The sequence below is a fragment of the Gorilla gorilla genome, chromosome 14 (genome assembly GCF_029281585.2).
Source record: "Gorilla gorilla gorilla isolate KB3781 chromosome 14, NHGRI_mGorGor1-v2.1_pri, whole genome shotgun sequence".
Classification (NCBI taxonomy): Eukaryota; Metazoa; Chordata; class Mammalia; order Primates; family Hominidae; genus Gorilla; species Gorilla gorilla.
Genome location: NC_073238.2, coordinates 53,698,417 through 53,724,972, shown reverse-complemented (window position 1 = coordinate 53,724,972; position 26,556 = coordinate 53,698,417). Strand labels below are relative to the sequence as shown.

At 38.6% G+C, this 26,556-nt stretch overlaps 1 protein-coding gene across 2 annotated transcripts in view; it reads left to right on the top strand.

Annotated features, from left to right (window-relative positions):
• LHFPL6 (LHFPL tetraspan subfamily member 6) overlaps window positions 1-26,556 on the top strand; it is a 258,726-nt gene that overhangs the window by 156,953 nt on the left and 75,217 nt on the right. The window lies entirely within an intron of this gene.

Here is a 26,556-nt window from a genome sequence, read left to right as displayed (position 1 = left end):
TTCTTTTAATACCCTTCCTGGGCAGGGATTCCAGAGTACTTTACTAAATGTCTATTGAAATCTGTTCTATACTAAGACTGAGCATTCTGCTGGTAATTTGGGTCAGGTCCAGTTTAGGAGCTGGGTGAGAAATTCATCTGACCTCTCTCATCCTGTGTTTTTTAATTTGTAAAACTGGAAAAGTTATTTTCAGTAAATCTTTACAAAGTCCTGAGTTAAAGAACCTAAGTATTGTTAAAGCCCCAAATTCATGTTCTTTCCATTGTGTGATGTGATGTCATATGGCGTAGAGATAGAGATTTATAAGTTATCAGGGTAAAGGGACTGAGTCCATTTCATGCTGCTATAATAGAGTACCGCAGAATGGGTAATTTATAAACAATAGAAGTTTACTGGGCTGTTCTGGAGGTTGGGAAGTTCAAGATCAAGGGGACGTATCTGGTGAGGACCTTATTGCTGCATCATAATAAGGCTGAAAGCATCACATGGTGACAGTGTGCACAAGAGATAGCAAGAGAGGACTGAATTCACTTCTGCGATAATGACAAACTCACTCCTGAGGTAATGACATTAACCCAATTAATAAGGGCAGCCCTGCCCCTGTGGCTTTGCTGGGCTCAGTCCACCCAGCAGCTCTCACAAGTTAAAGTCTTGTGCCTACAGTTTTTCCAGGCTGGAGTTGCACACTGGTGACCCTGTGGTTCATGGTCTCAGGGGCCACACCATTCCCATGGCTCCACTAGGCGTTGCTCTAGCAGGGACTGTCTCCAGTGGCTCCACCCCTGTGACAAGTCTTTACCTGGGCCCCCGACTGTCTGTAACATCCTTTGAAACCTAGATGAAGGCTGCCATGGCCCCACAACTCTTGCATTCTGTGGGCCTTCAGAATTAACACCATATGGATGTTATCAAGATTTATAGCTTGTACCCTGTGGAGTGGCAGGTGAAGCCACACCTCAGCTCACTTGAACCATGGCCAGAGCAGCTGAGGGGTGCTGTACCAGAATTCCAGGAGTGGAGTCCCAAGGCAGTGTAGGGCAGCGAATGTTGAGGTCTTGTAGGTGCCTCTCTGGAAACTTTGCCCTTGAAGTTCTAGCTTGCCTTGGAGATCTCTGAAATGCCTTCAGGGTCATTGTCCTATAGTCTTGATGAGTAGAACCTGGCTTCCTTCTATCCATATGAATCTCTTTAGCAAACGTCTCTTGGCCACACCCTTAGTATTCTCTGCTGAACAAACTTTTTTATTCTTTACATGGTCAGGCTGATATTTTTCCAAATCTTTCCATTCTGCTTTCCTTTTAATTATAAATTCCATTTTTATATCATTTCTCTCTTCCTTCATTTTACTGTAAGTATCTAAAAGAAGCTATGCACAGCTTAAACACTTTGCTGCTTAGATATTTCTTCTGCCAGATATCCTAGTTCCTCACTCTTGAGTCCCCCGTTCCACAAAGTTCTAGGACATGGACATAATTCCATGAAGTTCTTTACAACTGTATAACTAGGATAAAGGATGGCCTTTATTCCACTTTCCAATGCTCCTTGACTTATGATGTGATTACATCTTGATAAACCCATTGTATGTTGAAAATACAATAAGTCAAAATACATTTAACACATCAAACCTACTGAACATCATAGCTTAGGATAGCCTACCATAAACATGCTCAGAATGTTCGCATTAGCCTATAGACAAAAGCCTATTGTATAATCTAGTATGGAATATCTCATGTAACTTATTGAATGCTATATTGAAAGTGAAAAACAGGATGGTTGTATAGGTACTGAAAGAACTGTTTCTATTGAATGAGTATTACTTTCACACCATCATAAAGTAAAAAAATTGTTTAGGTTGGGGACCATCTATATCTTGCTTCTCATGTCTGTCTGATACCATATTGGAATGGCCCTTACACTCCATATTTCTACCAACATTCTGACCATGACCAGTTAAGTAATCCCTAGGAAGATTTAGGTTCTCCTACAGCTCTTGTCTTCTTCTGACCCCTCACCAGAATTGCCCTTACCACTCCATTCACAGCAATCCAGGCTTTTACTAGCCTGCTGCTCCAAATTTTTCCAGCCTCTATGCATTACCCAATTCTAAAGCTGCTTCCACTTTTCAGGTATTTGTTACAGTAACAACCCCATTCTCTGTACCAATTTTCTGCCTTAGTCTGTTTTGTGCTGCTATAACACAACACCAGAGATTTTGGAGTTCATAAAGAAATGAAATGTATTCTGCTCATGGTCTGGAGGCTAAGAATTCCAAGACTGAGGGACTGCATCTTGTGAGGGTCTTCTTGCTGTGTCATGCCATGACAGAAAGCAGGAGGGCAAAAGAGTGCATATGAGAGACAGAGGAAGAAAAGGGGACAGAACTCATCCTTTTCTCATGAACCAACTCCAGCAATAACTAACCAATGCCCATGTTAATTAACTCACTCCCATAATAACATCATTAATGCATTTATGAGAGTAGACCTCTTGTAACCTAATCACTTTTTAAAGGTCCCACTTCTAGACACCATTGCCTTGGGGATTCAGTTTCTAACACATGGACTTTGGAGGATGCATTGAAGCCACAGCAGGGACTAATGGAAGACACTAGATATTTTCAACTCTGAAAAAGGAGAGAATAAGAGAGAGAGAGAGAGAGAGAGAGAGACAACAAGCTTCAGTTAGCTCAGGAACTGAGCCATGAGGGTCAGCTCTGATTGAGGACAGTGGTATTTGAAATGAGTCCCTGAGTTGTTCTCACCATAAAAGCGAGGGATGGAGTTTTATGAAGGAGATTGTTCTCAATAGTGCCAAATGATGCAGAGAAGTCCAAAAGAGGGCGAACAAAGACAAGGCAAAAATTCACAGTGCAAGAAAAAAAAAAAAGAATAGAATTACAGAGCCCACAGAACCTCTGAGATTTTCATTAATATAATACACATACCAGAAAACTAAGATCAAGAAAGATAGACACTTAGAGCTACATAGCTAATCAGCAATCGTTCCCAGATTGGTTCTGTCTCCAGATTCCCAGCCTATGCCTTCTTCTTTCATGCCTTGCCTTCCCTTTGTAGCTAGTCAGTGCCCATCAGACCGTTTAGCACTTTCCAAAGTTTTGATTATAGTGATATTTTAAATGTGAACATGAATCTCACCAGAAAGTTTCTCCACACATGGAAACTTATTTGGGGCAATGTAAGTATTAAACATATTTTTCTTAAGGTTTGCTCAAGAGCTTCTTATACTGAAAAACTTACACATCATCTCTTAATAGCTAAAAATATATACCCTGATAAGAAATAAAGGGAATTTGTGATATGACATTTATAACAATTTAACAGAATACTTATTGACATATTCAGATTTTTCAATTACCTAATTTTTTTTTTAAACTCAGTTCTTTCCCATGATCGTAGAAGACTATTTGATATGTAGAGACACCTAAAGAAGTTTTAGCCAGCTGGGGGCGGTGGCTCATGCCTGTAATCCCAGCACTATGGGAGGCTGAGGCAGGCAGATCACTTGAGGTCAGGAGTTTGAGACCAGCCTGGCTAACATGGTGAAACCCTGTCTCTACTAAAAATACAAAATTAGCCAGGCCTGGTGGTGCATGCCTGTAATCCCAGCTACTTGGGAGGCTGAGGCAGGAGAATCGCTTGAACCCGGGAGGCGGAGGTTGCAATAAGCCGAGGCAGCACCATTGCACTCCAGTCCAGGCGACAAGAGTGAAACTCTGTCTCAAAAAAAAAAAAAAGAAAAAAAAAGTTTTAGCCCAGGTGCAGTGCAGTGGCTTACAGCTTTGATCCCAGCTCTTTGGGAAGCTGAGTCAGGCAGATTGCTTGAGCCCAGGAGTTCAAGACCAGCTGAGACACATGCTGAAATCCTATCTCTACAAAAAAATACAGTAATTAGCTGGGCATGGTGGCATGTGCCTGTAGTCCTAGCTACTTGGGAGGCTGAGGTGGGAGGATCACTTGAGCCCAGGAGGTAAAGGCTGCAGGGGGCCATAATCATGCCTCTGCACCCCAGCCTGGGTGACAAAGTGAGACCCTGTCTCAAAATAATAATAATAATAAAGTATTTTTTTTTCAGAAATTCTGAATTTAATTGATGACAAAATTGAAGCAATATATCAGGAAGGCGGTAGACTTTTTCCTCCATTTTCCTCCATGGTGGTCCTACAAATTGCTGCCCCAGCCATATTTTAAATCCCTATGGCTAGGGTAGTTTAGGTGTTTTGTTAGGTATTTTTGACTTCCTGATCAACTAATAGCCTAATAAACAATGCATTTAACAAGGCAGGGGCCAGGTGCAGTGGCTCACACCTATAATATCAACACTTTGGGAGGGAGAGGCAGGAGGATAGGATAGTTTGACCCAGGAGTTTAAGATCAACCTGAGCAACAGAGAGAGCCTTTCTCCAAAAAAAAAAAAAAAAAAAATTAGTTGGCATGGTGGCACATGCCTGTGGTCCCAGCTACTTGGGAGGCTTGTAGTAGTCCATTTTCATGCTGCTGATAAAGACATACCTGAGACTGGTATTTTACAAAAGAAAGAAGTTTATTGGACTTACAGTTTCGCATGGCTGGGGGGGAGGCCTCACAATCATGGCAGAAGGTAAAAGGCACATCTAACATGGCGGTAGACAAGAGAAGAGAGTTTGTGCAAAGAAACTCCCATTTTTAAAACCATCAGACCTCGTGAGACTCATTCACTATCATGAGAACAGCGCAGGGCAGGAAAGATCCACCCCCGTAATTCAATCATCTCCCACCAGGTTCCTCCCATGACACGTGGGAATTGTGGGAGTTACAATTCAAGATGAGATTAGGGTGGGGGACACAGCCAAACCATATCTGGCTGAAGCAGGAGAATTGCTTGAGCCCAGGAGGTGGAGGCTGCAGTGAGCCATGAGTGCACCACTGCTCTTCAGCCTGAGTGACAGAGCAAGACCCTGTCTCAAAAATGACAGCAATAACAACAAAAACAAGGCACATACCAAGCTCCAAGAAAGGGCCTATCTGTGTAACTGGAGATTATAAAGTCAAAGAAAGGGCCTATGTATTTGCTCTCTGTTTTCTGTTTGTTTGAGTTGCATTTTAAAAAATTTTATATAAAGACCCGTGTCTCACTTTGTTGCCCAGGTGGGTCTTGAACTCTTAGCCTCAAGCAGTCCTCCCATCTTGGCCTCCCAGAGGGCTTAAATTACTGGCATAAGCTACCACACCTGACCGCTCACTGTTTTTTAAACAGAGTGTAGACCACACCAAAGCTCTGGGCTCTGAGCCAACCCAGAGTAAAACTATGGAGTTGACTAAATTTATCTTTAAATTTATACCCACCACCTTCACCCAGTCCTTATAATTAACTCTTCCTTAGGAGATGTGATGTATCATTGCACAATCTCTCCAGATAACTCTGTAAAATATCTTCTGCTCATCTGAGCTACAGTTATGTGATCTCTCTCTCTCTCTGCCCTTTTAAACCATGATGAGACTTCTTCCTCTAACACATACTTCACCATTCAGGCTCTGTGTATTAACTGATTAAACTTAAAAACAGTTACTTAATGAAGTTGCACTAGAGAAGACAGTAACCACTGTTACTGTATTGGTTCATTTTCACACTGCTATAAAGAAACACCTAAGACTGGGTAATTTATAAAGAAAAGAGGTTTAGTTGACTCACAGTTCTACAGGCTGTACAGGAAGCATAGCAGCTTCTGCTTCTGCAGAGGCCTCAGGGAGCTTTTAATCATGGTGGAAGGCAAAGGGGGAGTGAGGGAGGCACTTCACATGCCAGAGAAGGAGGAAGAGAGAGAGTGGGGAGGTGCTACAGACTTTTAAAAAACCAGATCTCATGAGAACTCACTCACTATCATGAGAACAGCACCAACGGGGATGGTGTTAAACCACTCATGAGAAACTGCCCCCATGATCCAATCACCTCCCACCAGGCCCCATCTCCAACACTGGGATTTATAATTTGGCATGATATTTGGGCAGGGACAAAGATCCAAACCATATTATTATATCCCAGACCCCTCCAAATCTTATGTCCCCCTCACATTGCAAAATACAATCATGCCTTCCCAAAAGTCCCCCAAAGTCTCAACTCATTCCAGCATTAACTCCAAAATCCAAAGTCTAAAGTCTCATCTGAGACAAGGCTAGTCCATTCCAACTATTAGCCTGTGAAATCAAAACAAGTTAGTTACTCCCTAGATACAATGAGGATATAGGCATTGGGTAAATACTCCTATTCTAAAAAGGAGAAATTGGTCAAAAGAAGGGGGATAAAGGCAAGTCCAGGACCCAGCAGGGCAATCATTACATCTTAAAGCTCCAAAATAATCTCCTTTGACTGCATATCTCACATCCAGGGCACACTGGTGCAATGGGTGGGCTCCCAAAGCCTTGGGCCATTCCACCCCTGAGGCTTTGCAGGGTTCAGCCCCCTTGGCTGCTCTCAAGGTTTGCCATTGAGTCCTTGTGGCTCTTCCAGGCACATCGTGCAAGCTGTTGATGGATGTAACATTCTGGGGTCTGGAGGATAGTGGCCCTCTTTTCACAGCTCCACTAGGCAGTGCCCCAGTGGGGACTCTGTGTGGGGGCTCCGACCCCACATTTTGCCTCTGCGCTGCCCTAGTAGAGGTTCTCCATGAGGGCTCCATCCCTGCAGCAGGCTTCTACCTGAACATTTAGGCTTTTCTGTACATCCTCTGAAATCTAGGTAGAGGCCCCCAAACCTCAACTCTTGTACTCTGCATACCTGCAGGTTTAATACCATATGGAAGTTGCCAAGGCTTAAGGCTTTCACCCTCAGAAACTGTGGCCTAAGCTTTACCTGGGCCCCTTTGAACCACAGCTGGAGCTGAAACGGCTGGGATGCAGCAAGCAGGGTTCTGAGTCTGCAGAGGGCAGTGAGGCCCTGGGCCTAGCCCAACAAAGCATTCTTCCCTCCTTGGCCTCTGGGTCTGTGACAGGAGGGGCTTCCTTGAAGGTCTCTGAAATGCCTTCAAGGCCTTTATCTCATTGTCTTGGATATTAGCACTTGGCTCTTCTTTACTTGTGCAAATTTCTACAGCCTGGTTGAATTCCTTCCCTGAAAATGGGCTTTTCTTTTCTACCATATGGCCAAGACGCAAAGTTTCCAAACTTTTATGTTCTGTTTCCCTTTGAAATATAAGTTCCAGTTTCAGTTCATTTATTTAGTTATATGACCATAGGTGGTTAGAAGCAACCAGGTCACATCTTGAATGCTTTGCTGCTTAGAAATTTCTTCCACTGGATACCCTAAATCATCAGTCTCAAGTTCAAAATTCCACAGATCCTTAGAGCAGGGGCACAATGCAGCCAGGCTATGCTAAAGCATAGCAAATGTGACCTTTACTCCAGTTTCCAATAAGTTCCTGTCCTGATTTCCATCTGAGACCTCCTCAGCCTGGACTTCACTGTCTATATCACTATCAGAATTTTGGTCACAACAATTTAATAAGTCTCTAGGAAATTCCAAACCTTGTTGCATCTTTCTGTCTCCTTTTGGATCTCCCAAATGGTTCTAGCCTCTACCTGTTTCCCAGTTCCACATTTTTAGGTATCTTTATAGCAATGTCCCTCTTCTTGGTACAAATTTGTATATTATTTAATCCTTTTTTTTTTTTTGAGATGGAGTCTCACTCTGTCACCCAGGCTGGAGTGCAGTGGCACAATCCCAGCTCACTGCAAGCTCTGCCTCCTAGGTTCACGCCATTCTCCTGCCTTGGCCTCCCAAGTAGCTGGGACTACAGGCACCCGCCACCATGCCCAGCTAATTTTTTGTATTTTTAGTAGAGACGGGGTTTCACAGTGTTAGCCAGGATGGTTTGATCTCCTGACCTCGTGATCCACCCGCCTCGGCCTCCCAGAGTGCTGGGATTACAGGCGTGAGCCACCGTGCCTGGCCTATTTAATTCTTGCACTGCTATAAAGAAATACCTGAGACTCAATAATTTATTAAGAAAAAATATTTCATTGGTTCGTGATTCTTCAGGTTGTGCAGAAAGCATAGAAGTTTCTGCTTCTAGGAAGTCCTCAGGGAGTTTTTAATCCTGGTGAAGGCAAATGGGGAGAAAGGCATTTCCCATAGCCAGAGCAAGAGGAAAAGAGGGAGTGGGGAGGTGCTATATACTTTTAAACAACCAGATCTCATGAGAACTCACTCACTATCACAAGTACAGCACCAAGGGCGTTGGTGTTAAACCATTTATGAGAAACTGCCCCCGTGATCCAATCACCTTCCACCAGGCCCCAACACCAACATTGGAGATTACAATTTGACATGATATTTGGGCAGGGAGTCAGATCCAAACCATAGTCATTACCCATTATAATGATGTATAAGGAAAGCAGGATTAAATGGAGAGGTAAAATCTAGAATTACACTAATAGCAACGATACTAATAATATGATTATAAAAGCACAGCAGCTTACATGTTTTGAGCACTTACCATCTACCAGAATATGTGAGCCTTCTTATATTATAATAAGTCTGTAAAATTTCTCACCTTTTGAATGAGGAGAGGCCTAGGCAGGTTATAAAATATATCTGGGGATTTAGAGCTGTGGATTTCATCACAGGTCTGTTGAGTTCCAGTGGCTTAACTACTGTGCGATCAAGTGGTTGAGTGGACCCAACGTGTAGGTCACTCTTATGATCCACATACACCTCCCATTGTTGGGGCCATAGCTGTATTTAACAGCTATTGTTAGGCACACACTGGGATGTTGAAAAGCCACACTAACTCAGGAAACACAGTGATCAATGTGATATTGATGTGTAACCTGCAACAGGTGTGACCACACAAACCATAACATTGCTGTGCTTTATAATACATAATTTTAGAGAACAATGATTTAATATTTGTTGATAACCTGCAGATGAGGGGAAAAGTTGTTTTATAAGGTAGTATAGTTTATAAGTATTGGTAGGAACTAGAAGGTTGAAAACTCTTGACAGGGGACAGGGGCTATGGAGAAGAAATATGTATCTCAAGAATTGCCATCAGAGCAGGAAGAAAGGAAGGGATTGAATAAAAATGAATAGGGCAATGAAAAAGGAAGAGATGTTTCTCTAGACTAAAGCTGCTGTCATGTATCATATAATTCAGTTATTCATTTGTTTGTTAATTTGTTACTTTTTATTTAAGCAAGCTATGCTCATTTAAAAAATTTTAACAGGACATCAAAAATAAAAATTATATTACTCATAATTTCACAACTTTACTGATATAGTTGACATTGAAGTACATCTTTCTTCAGCTATTTTTCTCTGCATGTTATATTTTATTTTGGGATCTTTCTGCATGTACTCCTCTAGAATATTCAGTGGCTGCACAAAATTTTCTTATATTACTGGTTTTCAAATGATTTGGCCTCAGGACCCCTTTCTTTACATGCTTAACAATTGTTGAGGACTCCAAAGGATTCTGGTTTATACTATTGATATTTACCTTAGTAAAAATTAAAACTGAGAAAAGCTTAACATATTTATATATTTATTAATTTAAAAATAATATTAAACCTAAAACATGTTAATATAAATAAATATATTTTCCAGAACAAAAGAATAGTTAAGAGTGACAATGTTTTCCAGTTTTTTGTGAACGTCACTTCTTTAGTGACTGATTTAATAGAAAATAGTTAATAAGTTCTCATATGTATGCATACGACCTGTTTCAATAGGTTGTTTTGATTGAAAATATGAAGAAAATACAGGTTCATACAAATATGTAGTTATTAAAGTGGTATTTTAATAGCATTTTGAGATAATTGTGAATATTGTTCTTTGATGTCACACCAAAACTTGACAGGTAATTGTTTCTAAAGGTTGGTGGAAATGTGGAATCCATGAGTTCTTCGTATTTCGCTATCTATGTATGTAGTATATACATATGTATGTATTAAATCCACCATCCTGTCTTGCGTTTTCAATGGAGAATTTACTCACGCATAATTCTGTAACATTGTACATTAGTCATTTGGAAAATAACATTCTGAATTATATAGAACTTCTAAATGTTGATACATTTTACTTTATAACATATAAAATATGATATTTATTAATACCACTAATGACCTCATCTAAAGGTCTTTAAGTATTGAGAAGCTGCCAAGCATACTGTGACAGAAACAAATCTTCCAAAATTCTTATATTTGCTTGAAAGCTCAAATTTTACCATTGGCAACAAACAACTGTCAATGTGGGTTCACTTTCCTCTTGGATAAAACGTTAGCCCAATGCTCAAGTCTGGACAACAATACTTTGTCATTTGTTGTTTCAAGTGAAATATTTTCATTAAAAAAAAGGTTAATTTGGCTTGAAACCCAAAAACTCATTACACAAGTGCTGTATCTCAAGATAGCCATCATCTTTCTATGTGCATATTTCTCATTTTGTCACAGAATATGAAAAAGATATGTGCTGAGGTTGATTTACTTCTTTATCAAGGATATTCTTAAGTAACATTGGCATTGTTTGATTGCAAGCGTGGAGGTGAAGTCTACATGGCCAGGAGTAGTACAGTTTGGTGCTGCAACCTTGACTCATGCTAAAGTCCAGGCAATTTAACCCACCATTTCATTTGGGCCATCAGTGAGGATGTCAGCTTGGTGAAAATGGGTAGTAACATTGCAATGTTACTATGAAAGCAAGTTTAAAAACAATTTAACTTGGCACCAAAATGATTGACATATTTATAACAATTTGACTACTATATAATATGCAAAGGAAAAAATGAAATTAGAATCACTCATGTTACAAATGCTTGATAGAGAAACAGCATCAGAGCAGAAAACATGGATTCTGGAGTTAGAATTCTGCTGCCTTCTTTGCATGCTTATTAGCTGTATGACTTTGGACAAGTCATTTAATTTCCCATTCTTCATCTGTAAAATGTCAATAATATATTTTCTTACAAAGATGTTGTAAAGGCAAAACAAGACTATGTGGAAAGTGCCTGATATAGTACCCAACATGTAGTAGGTCTTCCTTAACTAGAAGCTATTATATTTTTATTAATGAGAAAAGATCTCCCCAAATCAAGGGCTGGGGCCAAGAGGTCTCTTATCTAGACCGATGCTGCCTCTGAGCATGCAAATCAAAGAATCCATTGGTAGATGTGGCTGCAAGAGGTGGGAAGAAAAATAGGAATCCTTTTGGATTCCTGATACAGCCTGATAACAAGAGTCTGTAAGAGTCATCAAAACAGAAAGAGGGTCACAGATAGCAGGCTCTTTGCTATCCTCTCCCAGAGAGCCAGGGAAACAGGAGCAGGAAATCGATGGGTTGAAGGGAGTAGAGGAAACAAATTTCATCCCAAAGGAGGCTCCTGGTGACTGCTGGATTATTCAGACTTCCTGGCTGAGAGAGCTGGTTTACAGGGCCAGGGTGGGATGGATAAGAATTCTTATACTTTTTGGCTGAATAAGAATTTTCTTGCCAACATGACAGCTTTGAGCAGCAATCAAGGGCTTCAAATTTCCACAACATCTGAGGTCACTCAATTTATACTTAACTTGCCAGTTTTATTATTATTTCCAGTGTCATATTGGATTCTTGGTAATAATTGTTTATCACTGAATATCAGATTGACACTAATTCTTTCTCTGGGGTCTTCTGTACAGATCACTGACTTTGAACAGGTGTACATGTCCAGATGTCTGCAACCTTGTCAGGAGTTTCCTCTGGCTTAATCGGTGCTTTTTGATATTTATTAAGCACTCCTCAACATGATGGATCATCAAAGGATTATGTGTATTACATGCTTTTTACTTTATATAAAGTGTATTAAAGATAGAATTGCACATGTGCATCTATCATATAAGTTATAAAGCTCTTGATCCCCGAAAAATGCCAGTCACTTCCAGTACTTAGCTTTGTTAGAATTTCTTTTGTTTTATTTTTTAGTTGATTGGTTGACTTGTTCGCTAGAGTTAAATATACATCATGGTGAAAGTTAGGTGCTATTTAGAAAAAAAAGCATTACCAAATTAGTTGTTTCTTAACAACTCACTGCTAGATACTTAATTATCAGAGCCTTATAACAATTTAGAGGTAGGAGAGCTTAGCTGGCCAGCTTAGTTCTCCTACCTCTAAATTGGCATAAGGCTCCAATCTGTTGATTTTAGCATCAGAAGGCAAGATCTAGTGACTGGATAGCTTGAATGGATTTTTACATATGTATTTCTTAGCCTCATAGGAGGATAACTTGAAAATAATTTATTTTCTGTTTTGGTATTTGTTTTCATATTAACAAGGTATGTATTCTATACTTCAGCCATAAAATTGGGGTATAACAAAAATGTTTAGTCATCAGTTCAGTGATAGATTGATTGACTGATTAATTAATTGATTCAATGACCATGTATTGGCTACTTATTATGTGGCAGGCAGTGTTCTAGGTCCTACAGAAACAGCAATAAATAAAACTGATAGAAATATCTGAATCTGTGGGGCTTAAATTTTGGGAGTGCAGTGGGAAGAGGGAGAAACAATTTTTTTTAAGTAAATCATAAAGCACATTGAAAGATACTAAGTGCAAAGGAAGGAAAAACTTATACAGCCAGGAAAGGAAACAAGAACTGCCTGGGATGGAGGTGGGTTGCAATTTTAATGGGGCAGTTGAGGAAGACCTAATCGAGAGTGAGATTTGAACAAAGATGACATAGGAGAGGGGGTGGACCCTGCAGAGGAAGGGAGAGAGGTTGAACCCTGCAGAGGAGGGGAGCATTTCAGGCCAAGGGATGAGCCCATGCAGAGGCATTGAGGGGAGACAGCAGGGAAGGTAGCATGTGTAAAATGTGAGGTCAGAGACAGGAGTGAAGAGGGAGGGAATGGACAGAGGGGAAAGCCATTATAATGTCTGAGCACAGTGTAAAGTGATCTGCCTTATGTTTTAATAGAATCACTCTTGCCACTGGGTTAAAAAGACTGTATTGGGTGTGTCTTAAATTATTTGTGCTGTTATAACAAAATACCACAGACTGGTAATTTTGAAATAAAAGAAACTCATTTCCTCACAGTTGGAGGCTGGGAAGTCCAAAATCAAGGCGCTGGCAGGTTAGGTGTCTGGTACAGACTCATTCATCTAGATGTCCTCACGTGGTGCAAGGGACAGAAGGGTAAAAAGGACCCAAGCTGGGTTCCTTCCAGCCCTTTTATAAGGCACTAATCTATTCATGAAGGTGGAGGCCCCTTAATTTAATCATTTCTCAAAAGGCCCCATGTCTTAATACCACCACAATGGAGATTCAGTTTCAACACCTGAATTTTGGGGCACACATTCAGACCATAGCAGGGGGCAGGGACAGACACAAGGAAAAAAAATGGGAGGGATTGCAATTAAGCCAGGTGAGAGATAAGGGTGACTTGGGCCGGAGTGATAGCTGGGTGGTGAGAAATGGTTAAATATTTTTAAAATAGAACGAACAGGTTTGCTGACAAATTTGATGTGGAATATGAGAGGAAGCCCCCCCCCCCCAAAAATTCTACAGGGCTTTTGGCTTATGTAATAAAGAATGGGAGTTTGGAGTTTTCATCAACTTAGATGGAGAAGACAGTGTATGGGTAGTTTTTTAAGTGAGGGAGTGGTATTGATCAAGTATTCAGTTTCAGATATGTTAAGTTTGAGATTCCCATTAGACATCAAAGTAATAAGAAAAGTTGGAAGGTTGAGGAGAACAATGGATATTTCAGTCTTGGGATTCAGACAAAAGGTATGTGCTGGAAGTATGAGTTTGTAGGTGTTGTGTTCAGAATTGGTTCCTTCCAGTGGGTTCTTGGTCTCGCTGACTTCAAGAAGGAAGCCGTGGACCCTGGCGGTGAGTGTTACAGTTCTTAAAGATGGTGTGTCCGGAGTTTGTTCCTTCAGATGTTCAGATGTGTCCGGAGTTTCTTCCTTCTGGTAGGTTTGTAGTCTCGCTGACTTTAGGAATGAAGCCGCTGACCTTCGCAGTGAGTGTTACAGTTCTTAAAGATGGTGTGCCCGGAGTTTGTTCCTTCAGATGTTCAGATGTGTCCAGAGTTTCTTCCTTCTGGTGGGTTCGTGGTCTTGCTGACTTCTGGAGTGAAGCAGCAGACCTTCCCAGTGAGTATTATAGCTCTTAAAGGTGGCGCCTTTGGAGTTCTTTTTTCCTCCCAGTGGGTTCGTGGTCTCTCTGACTTCAGGAGTGAAGCTGCAGACCTTTGCAGTGGGTATTACAGCTCATAAAGGTAGTGCGGACCCAAAGAGTGAGCAGCAGCAAGATTTATTGTGAAGAGTGAACGAACAAAGCTTGAACAGCGTGGAAGGGGACCTGAGTGGGTTGCCGCTGCTGGCTTGGATAACCAGTTTTTCTTCCCTTATTTGATCCTGCGCATGTCCTGCTGATTGGTCCATTTTACAGAGTGCTGATTGGTCCGTTTTTACAGAGTGCTGATTGGTGCATTTACAAACCTTTAGCTAGACACAGAGTGCTGATTGGTGCATTTTTACAGAGTGCCGATTGATGTATTTACAAACCTTTAGCTAGACACAGAGCACTGATTGGTGTGTTTGCAAAACTTTAGCTAGACAGAAAAGTTCTCCAAGTCCCCACTCAACCCAGGAAGTCTATCTGGCTTCACCTCTCAATGTCAGCATGTAAATGATGTCTCAGATCAGTTTTCCCAGGAAGCAGATACTGAGATGAAGATTTGCACTCAGACATGTATTGGCAAGGACTTTTGAGATTAATAACTGTGAGGAGTAAAGGAAGTAGGAATGGACAGAGGGAAAAGTTGGGCTGCAATAAGATCAGAAATAAGTCCTTCCACCAATCTCATGGAGAGCTCTAGAGTTGGAAAAACCTCGCAGAATTGTCATAATTTATACCCCCTACATCAGTCAGTTACTTGATGCCCAAGCTTGTGACCTTGAGTGAGTCAACTTTCTTCAGCTGATGGCAGTTGCTTGGTGAAGATGGGGAATAAGTTTTGAGAAATCAACCATTAACATTCTCAGCAGTGGGGGTAATGAGTGTTTCAGTCCTAAAGGGCAGGCATTTGAGTGGTACACCCAGCATACACTGCAGTAGTATTTAAATCCACAAGAAGGATGAGATCACTAAAGAAATGAGTGTGCTTAGACAAGATGCCCAAAGGCTGAGCCTGAGCCCCACGGCATTATTAAGTTATGAAGTTGAAGTAATAAGATGGAAAAAGCAAAGATCTCAGAGAAGGAGTAGTTAGTGTTGCTGATTGATTGCAAGGAGGGTATGGTGCCCTACAAGCCAGGGAAAGAAATATGCTTTAAGGAGACAGTGATCACCTATGTCAAATGTTGCAGAGAGGTCAAGTTTAATGAAAATTGAGAATTTACCTTTGGATTTAGCAAGATAGAGGAAGTCAGTGGCCTTGACAAAGACTTGTTTCAATAGAATAGTAGGAATGAAAACCAGACTGAAACAGGTTCAAAGTCGAATGGGAGAAGAGGATTTGGAGACTGTGAGTTTATATAATTCTTTTTAGGAGTTTTTTTCATAAAGAGGATTAGAAAAAATAGTAGCAGTAATCACATTAAATATAAATGGTCAATATATTGATATTGAAAAATCAATATCAGTAATCACATTAAATAGAAATACAGGCAAAGATTGTCAGATTGTATAAAAATGTAAGACCTAACTATATTGCCTATAAGAAATGCACTTTAAATTTAAAGGCACAAATAGGGTAAAAATAGAAGGATGGAAAAAGATATACCATGCTAACACTAATCAAGAGAAGGCTGGAGTGGCTATATTAATAGCAGACAAAATAGATTGTTATCAGGAAGATTTTGTAAAGATAGATGGGTCAATTCATCAGGATACCTTATAATCCTGAATATGTACCTATTTATAGAGTTTCAAAATATATGAGACAAAAATTAATAAAACTGCAAGGAAAAATAGAGTAATCCACAATTATAGTCAGAGATTTTGATATTCCTCTCTTGAGAATTGATAGGACAATAGAAAAAAAAACAGTAAGGATATGGACGGCTTGAACAACACTGTCAACTTGATCTAATTGACATTTGCACAGTAATCTCCCAAACAACAGCAGAATACACATTTTTTCAAGTGCAAGAGGAATATATATGATAAAACAAGTCTCAGTAAATTTTAGAAGATTCAAGTCATGTTGTTTGACCACAATGGAATTAACTTAGAAGTAAGTATGATAAAGATATCTGAAAAGTACTGCATTATTTGGAAATGAAATAAGACATTTCTAAATAGCCCGTAAGTCAAAGAAGTCAAAAGGGAAATTAGAAAGTATTTTGAATGGAATGAAAATAAAGAGAAATAAATCAAAATTTGTGAGATGCTGCTAGAGCAATATTTAGAGGGAAATTCAGTCTAAAAGAGTATTGCTCCATTAGAATAGAAGTGTCTCAAATCAACTTGCACTTTAAAACAAGAAAGAGAAATTCAAAGTAAAGGAAATAAATGTCACAATAGAAATCAATGAAATAGAAACAGGAAAAACAATAGAGAAAATTAATGAAACCAAAAGCTTGTTTGTTGAGAAGATTGATAAAAATAATAAAGCTCTATCCAGGTTGATGAAGAAAAAGAAGGGTAGAAAAGATACAAATTATAAATATCAGGAATGAGGAAGGTGATATCACTAAAGATGCTATAGATTACAATGATAATACGGGAAGATTATAAATCACTGCATACCAATACATTTGACAACTTAGATGATGTGGAAAATTCCTTGAAAAACACAAACAACAAAAGGAAACAGAAAATATCAGTAATTCTATATCTATTTTAAAAATCAATTTGTAGTAAAATATCTTCTCTATAAGAAGCTTCATGTCCAGTTGACTTTCCTGATGAACTCTATGAAACTTTTAAGAAAAAGTAATATTAATTCTACAAATCTCCTGCAGAAAATTGAATAGGAGAGAATACTTCTCAATTCATTTTATAAGGCCAGCATTATGTATAAGGCCAGACGACATTCAAGAAATGAAGCTGTATTAGTTCATTCTCATACTGCTAGAAACAAATACCTGAGACTGGGTAATTTATAAAGAAAAGAGCTTTAATTGGCTTATAGTTCCAATGAGCCAAGTAAACAGTTCCGAAGAGGCTGGACAGGAAGCACAATCCTAGCATCTGCTTTGCTTCTGAGGAGGCCTCAGGAAACTTACAATCATGGCTCAAGGTGAAGCGGGGAGCCAGCACTTCACATGGCTGGAGTAGGAGGAAGAGAGAGCGGGAAGGTGCTACACATTTTTAAACAACCAGTTCTCTTGATAACTCTATCAAATTAACTAAGATGACGGTGCTAACCATTCATGAAGGACCCACCCCTGTGATCCAGTCATCTTCCACCAGGCCCTACCTCCAACACTGGGGATTACAATTCAACACGAGATTTGGGTGGGGACATAGATCTGAAGCATATCCGAAGCCTACAAATCAGTATCACTCATGAACCCCAGTGCCAAATTTCTTTACACTTTTTAGCAAATCATATCCAATAATGTGTAAAAAAATTTTTTTACATATTGATGGTGAGGTGGAATGTATCCCAGTAATGCAGGGCTCATTTAACATTGAAAAAAAATCAATTTAAATGACAATGTTTTTAGAAGCTTAAAAATTAACTCATCTGGTCATTTCAATAGATGCAATAAGAACATTTTACAAAATCCAACAGCTATAACTGATAAAAACTCTTAACAAACTAGGAATAGATGGGAACTTCCACAGCTCAATAAAGGACACATATGAAAAACCTATAGTTAACATGATTTTTATGGTGAAAGACTGAATGTTTTCTCCAATGATCAGGAAGAAGGCCAGATGTCCTCTCTATCTTTCATTAAACATTGAACTGGAGATTGTAATCACTGGAATAAAGCAAGGAAAAGAAAGAAGACAAACCCAGATTAGAAAGGCCAACTATTTTTATTCTCAGGTGCCATGTTCATCCATATAGAAAACAAGAGGGACTCCTTCAAAGAAGCTTCTTGAACTAATAGATGAATTTAGCAAACTTCAGGATACAAAATCACTTCAAATAAAAAGTATTTCTATTTTAATATATTATCAACAAGCACATATAGGGCAAGCTGTTTTTTTTACAAAGATGCAAAGGCAATTAAGGCAATTCAGTGGAGAAAGAATATTTTTTAAACAAATAAAGCTAGAACAATTGGATGTTTAAATGCAACAAAATGAAATTTGATCCATATCTCACAGCATATACAAAAATTAACCCAAAATTGGTCAATACCTAAATGTAAAACCTAAAATGATAAAAATGTATAAGCAAACATGGGAGAAAATCTTTGTGACCTTCAGTTAGTCAAGTATTTCTTAGATATGATACCAAATGCTCAATCAATAAAAGAACAAATGGATAAACTGGAGATAATAAAATTAAAACATTATCTTCGCTAAAATATTTCTAAGGGTAAGCAAACTATTTTATATATGTACAATAGAATATTATTCAGCCATAAAAAAGATTGAAGTTTTAATATGTGGTGTACCGTGGGTGAACCTTGAAAATATTATTCTAAGTGAAATAAGCCAGAAGCAAAAGGTTAAATACTGTATAATTTCACATACCTGAAATATTTAGAATAGACAAATTTATAGAAAATAAAGTAAATTAGGCCAGGCACAATGGCTCACACCTTTAATCCCCGCAGTTTGGAAGGCCGAAGTGGGTGGATCACCTGAGGTCGGGAGTTCGAGACCAGCCTGACCAACATGAAGAAACCCCACCTCTACTAAAAGTACAAAATTAGCCGAGCGTGGTGGTGCATGCCTGTAATCCCTGCTACTTGGGAGGCTGAGGCAGGAGAATCGCTTGAACCCGGGAGGTGGAGGTTGTAGTGAGCCGAGATGGTGCCATTGCACTCCAGCCTGGGCAACAAGAGTGAAACTCTGTCTCAAAAAAAAAAAAAAAAAAAGAAAAAAAGAAAAGAAAGTAAATTAGAGCTTACCAGTAGCTGGAGGGAATGGAGAATAGGGAGTTATTGCTTGATGGTTACAGAATTTCTGTTTGAGGTGATGAAAAAGTTTTGGAAATAGTGGTAATGGTCACGTAATACTGCAAATCTATTTAATGCCATTCACTTGTACACATAAAAATAGTGAAAATAGCAAATTTTATGATATATATTTTTTACCACCATCTTAAAAAAGACTATCAAACAGAATGAAAAGACAGTGGGCCATGGTGGCTTGAACCTAGAATCCCAGCTACTCTGAACACTAAGGCTGAAGGATCACTTGAGGGCAGGAGTTTGAGACCAGCCTGGGCAACATAGTGAAACCATGTCTCATATTTTTTTTAAAAAGGAGAATGAAAAGACAGGTTACAGATAAGGAGAAAATATTAGCATATTGTATGTTGATAAAGGACTTGTGTCAGAATATATAAAGAACTCTCAAAACTTCATAATAAAATAATCCATTAGCAAAAATGGGAAAAAGATTTGGACACTTCATAAAAAACAATATATGGACAGCAAATAAGCATATAAGATGCTCCACGTCATTAGATATTAGGGAAATGCAAATCAAAAACCACAATACACTACCACTTCACACGTATTAGAATTGCTAAAATTAGAAAGGAAAACCATACAAAATATGGGCGAGGATGAGCTGGAGTTCTCATAAACTGCTAATGCAGTTTGGCAGTGACTTCAAAAGTTAAACACTTACTGTATGGCTCAACCATTCCACTCCTAGGTATTATCCCTTAAGAAAAGGAAATATATGTCCATATATACATAGACTTGTATACAAATGTTTATAGCAGCTTTGTTTGCAATAGTCAAGCACTGGAAAGAACACAGACATTATCAACAGGTGAATGGATAAGCAAATTTTGATATACCCATGCAATGGACTGTTACAATAAAGATGAATGAACTATTGATATATGCTCAATTAGGGTGGCTATCAAAATCATTATGCTGAGTGAAAGAAGCCAGATGAAGAGTACATATGTATTATTTCATTTATATTCTCTAAACTCTAGAGAATACAAACTAACCTGTTATGACTGAAAGCAATCCATAGTTGCCTATGGATTGGAGGGAGAAGTGCTGGCAGGGGTGGAAGGGCGGGTTACAAATGGGAACCTTTGGGGAGTGATAGATATGTTCATTATCTTCATTGTGGCCATGGCTTCCTGGGTATACATATGCCTAACCTTATCAGATTGTACCTTTCAAATACGTGGCATTTATTATATGTTGCTTGTACCTAATGAAAATGTCTAAAACAATTTAAGAGTACAAAATAAAACTGTAACTTTAGTACTCAAATAATGCTACGATTCTTTGCCCTATTACTTTTAAGACTTCTGGGAAATAGTCTAGAAATGTGCCGTGCCTTCTCTCTAATTTTCACATTAATATATTACAGAAATGAGATATGATAGCCACAGAGATTCCAGATCTCTGAAATTATACCAGTACATTTTCCTCATTTTGAAAAATTGCAGTACCATTTTTTTCACTTTGTAACAATTCCCTTTATATTAAATTGGATGTTATCTTACACCTGTTTATGTGACTGTGGACTGGCACATAAACAGGTGATAAATTTTTCTGTAGCTCCACTTTGCAATTTCCTTTACTCGGGTGCCCTTCTACTTCACATTCACACAATAGGGATGTTTCCTTCACAGCCCACATTATCATCCATACGAGGCTGAGCTCCTGGCGCAGTTGCTGACAGCTTTATTCAATAGCCTATTCATACCTACCTGGTGTTTCTCATTTTTCACAGTTTTCATTTATTTAAGCTTTCTTACAACTTTATTCCTTTATTGTGTGATTCCTTTATTCCTTTACTGTGTGATTCAGACCCTAAGATGGAAATCTACTTCTAATTTTCATTGACTTTCCAGATCTAAGGTCAAATTATTTTAAAACCTTTTTTATTATTCACTTTCACAGTATTTGGGTTACACTTTCATTTTAATGCATGAGCTACTTTAGGAAAAACGATAATTTTCTATAACTATTTTGTATGTGCTCTTTAAAAATATGTAATATGTGTTGTGTATCATATATAATATAAATAATACATATGGTGGCTCATAGGAGTTCAATGCAGAGATTTTACCTTCTTCCTTCCCCTTGCCTTTACTGTAGCTCCTGCCACTCCCATCCCTCACCTGCTCTACCATTGCAGTCTCTCAATTGGTTTTCCTGCGTCGAATTTCTCCTACTTCTAATCCAATTCTAACCAGAGTGAGCATGTTAAAATATAAGCATGTCACAGTACTGCAGAGGATCCTTCCCCAATTCCATGTTGCTTTGATAAAAGCATCCAGACAACTCCACATGGCTTATGTGAGGTCGTGTGCCCTGGCACTACTTTATCTCACTTGCTCTGTTTCCTTTCTCATGCTTGACTCTTTCTACATTGAAATTCTTTCAGGTCTTTGTCACAGATATTGATTCCTATGCCTGGGATCACTTTTCCTCACCTCACATGATTCTCATGTATCCTTTGTGTGTCAGCTTTTGCATTATGTTCCCTCAGAAAAATTAGCCAGCCATGGTGGTAGGTGCCTGTAATCCCAGCTACTCAGGAAGGTGAGGCAGGAGAATCGCATGAACCCAAGAGATGGAGGTTGCAGTGAGCCAAGATTGTACCACTGTGTTCCAGCCTGGGCAACAAGAGTGACACTTCATCTCAAAAAATAAAAAAAAAAGAAGCCTTTCTTTCCCCAAGCTGAGTGTGATGCTTTGCCTTTGTGCATTGCGAAGCATCCTGTATTCCTCCTGTCAGATCCTTTAGATTTATTGCATTATGTAGTTGAAAAATATATGCTTCAAATACTCCTGAAGCAAGATTTAACTAAAGCCATTTGGCACATAGAAGTGTTGTTGATATTCTAACCAAGTAAATCTTTGTGTAATGTCTTAGATAATCTGAGTACTACAAGAGATTTGTTGAGAATTATACACAAGTAGCATCCTTTCTTTGATTCTTGGTGATGTGGTTTGGCTGTGTCCCCACCCAAATCTCATCTTGAATTGTAGTTCCCTGTAATCCCCACATGTCATGGGAGGGACCTGGTTGGAGCTATTATAATTTAAACATGGGGCTGTTACCCTCATGCTGTTCTTGTGATAGTGAGTGAGTTCTCATGAGATCTGATGGTTTTTTAAGGGGCTTTTTTCCCTTTTGCTCTGCACTTTTCCTTGCTGCTGCCATGTGAAGAGGGACGTGTTTGCTTCCCCTTCCGCCATGATTGTAAGTTTCCTGAGGCCTCCCCAGTCCCATGGAACTGTGAGTTAATTAAACCTCTTACCTTTATATATTATCCAGTCTTAGGTATGTCTTTATTAGCAGCATGAGAATGGACTAATACACTTGTCTTCCTTACAAGCCACACAAATGAGGCTCCTAACCCAAAATAAACTGCTGAAGGAAAGGAGTTGTCATGAGAACTTTTCAGATAAAAGAGTGTATTTTTATAAGGAATTTGTAGCTGTTGCCCGTTGTGTTTTCTTCTTCTTCTTCTTCTTCTTTTTTTTTTTTTTTTTTTGAGATGGAGTTTCGCTCTTGTTGCCCAGGATGGAATGCAATGGCACCATCTCAGCTCACTGCAACTGCCGCCTCCTAGGTTCAAGCAATTCTCCTGTCTTAGCCTCCTGAGTAGCTGAGATTACAGGCATGTGCCACCATGCCTGGCTAATTTTTTGTATTTTTAGTAGAGATGGGGTTTCTCCATATTGGTCAGGCTGATCTCAAACTCCTGACATCAGATGATCCGCCAAAGTGCTGGGATTACAGGCGTGAGCCACTGCTCCCGGCCTGTGTTTTCTTCTTGACGTTAACTGCACCAGCATAATTATTTTAGAATTCATTATACCTAACATTAGAACATACCATATAGTCTGCTGCCACTTACATAGAAGATTATGACAGCAGCACAGCTTCTCTCATAACTTGTCATTTCCTGGTACTTGCTCCCAGGTTATTGACCTGTGATTAACAAATAAGGCTAGAACAATTGGATGTTTAAATGCAATACAATGAAATAACAAAATCTGCTAAAAAGGGCATGAGATATGATCATCTCCTGAAGAGTTAATCATTAGTAATAATAGTAATGGTAGCAACAATAAAAACCCCAAACCAATTGTTTATGATTGCCTCATTCTTTGTGTTACTGGGCTAGCCAAGTATTAAGACAACTAGTCTACCTGACCATTCTCTATGAGTGTACAGATTCCTCACATTGGTTTTGTAGGTGTGCATTTCTCCAGGTAAAGGAACAGAATTCAAATATGTCATATAAAAAGATTTTTTCATATAGCCAACCTTCAAATTATTGATGTGACAGTCTGAAACCATTTTTCAACCTTTTTCCATCCTCTCCCCAATATCCTTTTATTGGACTGCTTTGGGGAAGTAGAAACAGATGACAGCTGTGAACTTCCAAAATAGTCCCCATTAATTTCTCCACTGTTTACCAGTGGGAATGAACTTGGAACCTTGAACTTGTCCACCCGTTAATGTGGGATCTTGCCATTTGAATATTCAATTGGAAATGATGATAATTTTTATCATGAAACATCTGATTTCATACCTTGTAAACCAAAAAGTGGAACAGTAGACTGTCATCCACCCAATGAAATCTCCTAAATGACAATGAGAATTTTTTTAAATTTTTTTATTATTTCAATATGCAGGATCAGTCATAATGCTGGAATCTATTTCATCACAGTATGTGTGTGTTTGTTGTGTTATGAACCTAAGACTTCAAGTTGTAGAATTCAACATTTAGTAATATCTCTGAGAAACTTTTTAATTATTAGTTATATTTTATGAGAAGTTTAAAGCAAACATTTTTATCATTGAAGAATTTTAAGCAAATAAGCAAATATGATACCTCAGCATCACTTTGGTGAATTTTGGAGTTTTACTTTCAATCTTTTGCCTTTTCTCCATGATGGGAAGGCTTTCTTTTAGGGGATATAACAGGAGAGTAAACGGGCATTCACACTTGTGATTTAGTTTTTTGTTGTTGTTGTTATCTGATAGACAGATATTGGATATTGCTACCACTAGGAATAAGAATGCCCTCCTGGCAAAACAGAAATGATAAAGCACAACTCCTTTTCAATTCTGTTACCAAACTATTTCCTAGTTTTGAGGGGGGAAAAAACACAGATTCAGAACCTAAAGATATGATATTGCTGTCTATAAGAACGGAACTATATAAAGGAAGTTCTTTCCAGGACACGTAACTGCAGGACTTCTGGTACAAATTGAGAAACTTCTGGGCAAATACAATCTATAGAACTTATAACAGTTTTTATCTTGCTACTGTTGTTGTTTGCGGCAGCATACCATGAGGGTCTTCTTTTCCTGTCTCTCACCAAATTCATATCCCTCAAGTATCTCTTACAAGGAAGGAAAGTGAAAATACAATTATTTACACTTTTCAAATAGCCTCTTGAAAGTTTTCTAACTTTTGACCAAGTTCACCTCCTTCTTCCCTACTGAAAGTCTTGAGATATTAATTTCCCCACTCAAATGTCACAAACCCCACTTCCTTTAGTATCTACAAATCAGTTCTGGAAGGGAGTCTTGGGTTATACTCACGTATTTTAAAAATCTTGTCATTTTGATACATTAAGGAAACCGGTGTGGTTGTTCCCAGTTTCTGGCTCGTAAGCACTCTCCTGTTTGCTTCTTTTAGAACAGTTCTTTTAAGTGCTTGTCTTACTATTTCTCCCCCATGATGCTGGCAACATTCATTGCTACTTACAGAAAGAAGACACAAAGGATGAATGATCCATTAACCAATCCTACCTAAAGAGGTTCAAATTGAGGTATGGATTACATTTTGATGGGCAAAGGCGCACTCTGTAAGTTGAGGATTATATAGTAACCCAGACCTTTAATCTTCAGACACTCCAAAGTCTTTGGAAAATAAGCCTTATTTCTGAGAGTGTGATGTGCCTCAATTAGGAAAAGAGCTGTGGGAGAAGAGTGAATACAGACTCCAGATAGCCTGATTTGAAGGAGGCTTGCCTGTTAGCGTAAAGGCCAGGGGCAGCTAAGCAGGTGCAAACACAGCTGGTGATCCAGACCTTCTAGGAACACACAGGCTGTTAGGCTGTGCATTTTCTATAAAAGTGCTTTGTGCTTTGTTCACTTTATTGAAAATCATTATTCTCGACATTTTTACTTCTGTAAAAGAAATATGTATCTTATTAAGAGTTATAAAAAGTACTTGGATTTTTAAATATATTTCTAAAAAAAATTTAGTCAATCATAACCTATATTGGTGAGGTTTACCTTAGGGAAAGACTCTCAGGAAAAGATAGAAAAATAACTTACGAACTCTTTGCAAGCAGGAGAATATGATTGTTAAAAATCTATATGGGCCTAATATTTGTACAACTCGAAATGATTAAATTTTTTAAAAAAATTTCTTCATCTGTCCTTCATTTCTGAAATGATTAAAACCTTTAAAAAAATAAGATTTAGAAAGAATCATGAACTTAAACTACTTTGCTCAATTAGGAATATTACAACTTTAGTAAAAGCTAAAACATTTGGATTCATTTCAGAAGACTAATTCAACTCTTATTTCACATATAATGAATGAGACATTTATTGGTTATAAAGCTTTTCACTTTTTGTTTCCTTACTTATCCAGAGAAAAGGATGGGAATACCAAATATGTTTTGAAACCATTTCATCCAAAGCTGGCTGGAAATGTGTCTCTTTTTCTTTGTTCAATGATGGGTAAAACACTTTAACTTTAGACCACTGTGATCACACTAGTGACATCAGCTTAAACTTAGGGACTAGGGAGAGATGAAGGAATTGTAGTTGTATTTCACAAGAAGTCCAGAGTAGAGAAACAACTCATTATTTGCCATTTTTTTCACATCTAAAAGTGTTCTCTTTCATAAGCAAGATTGGGGTCAGGACAAAAGGGAGTGCAGCCTGTTCTGGGTTTTGTTGAAGCTGTCTCCAAAAGCTAAGTAGATGGACTGGTACAGCCCACATTTGAAATGTAGACTGATTCACCTACTTACTAATTGGGAAGCTAAATCCATGCCCTAATCATTTCTTAAAAAATAAATATTATAAAATAAAATAAGGAAAACATTACTGAAACATTTAAGGAAGGTGAATCTGTGGAATCCGTATTCTGATCATTGGGCAGCAATATTTGTGTATCACTAAACATTACACCCATTTCCCACCTTTATCTCCCAGGCAGCTCAGGATGAATGGGATTCTTTACATGCTGTAAAGTCGGCAAGGCTGTTTGGTCACAGCAGAAATTTTATGTTAATGCCAAAGATTACTAGCGTAGAAGATAGGAAAGGCAAAGCTGTTTAATTTTGACAAAGATAAGACAATATTGTGAGGTTTCTGTGACTGAATCAGATATTGTATTTTATAAATGAAGAAAATGCACAACCGCTATTGGGAACTTCAAGGAATTCTGCTTTAATGAGGGGCCTTGCCGATCTTTATCATT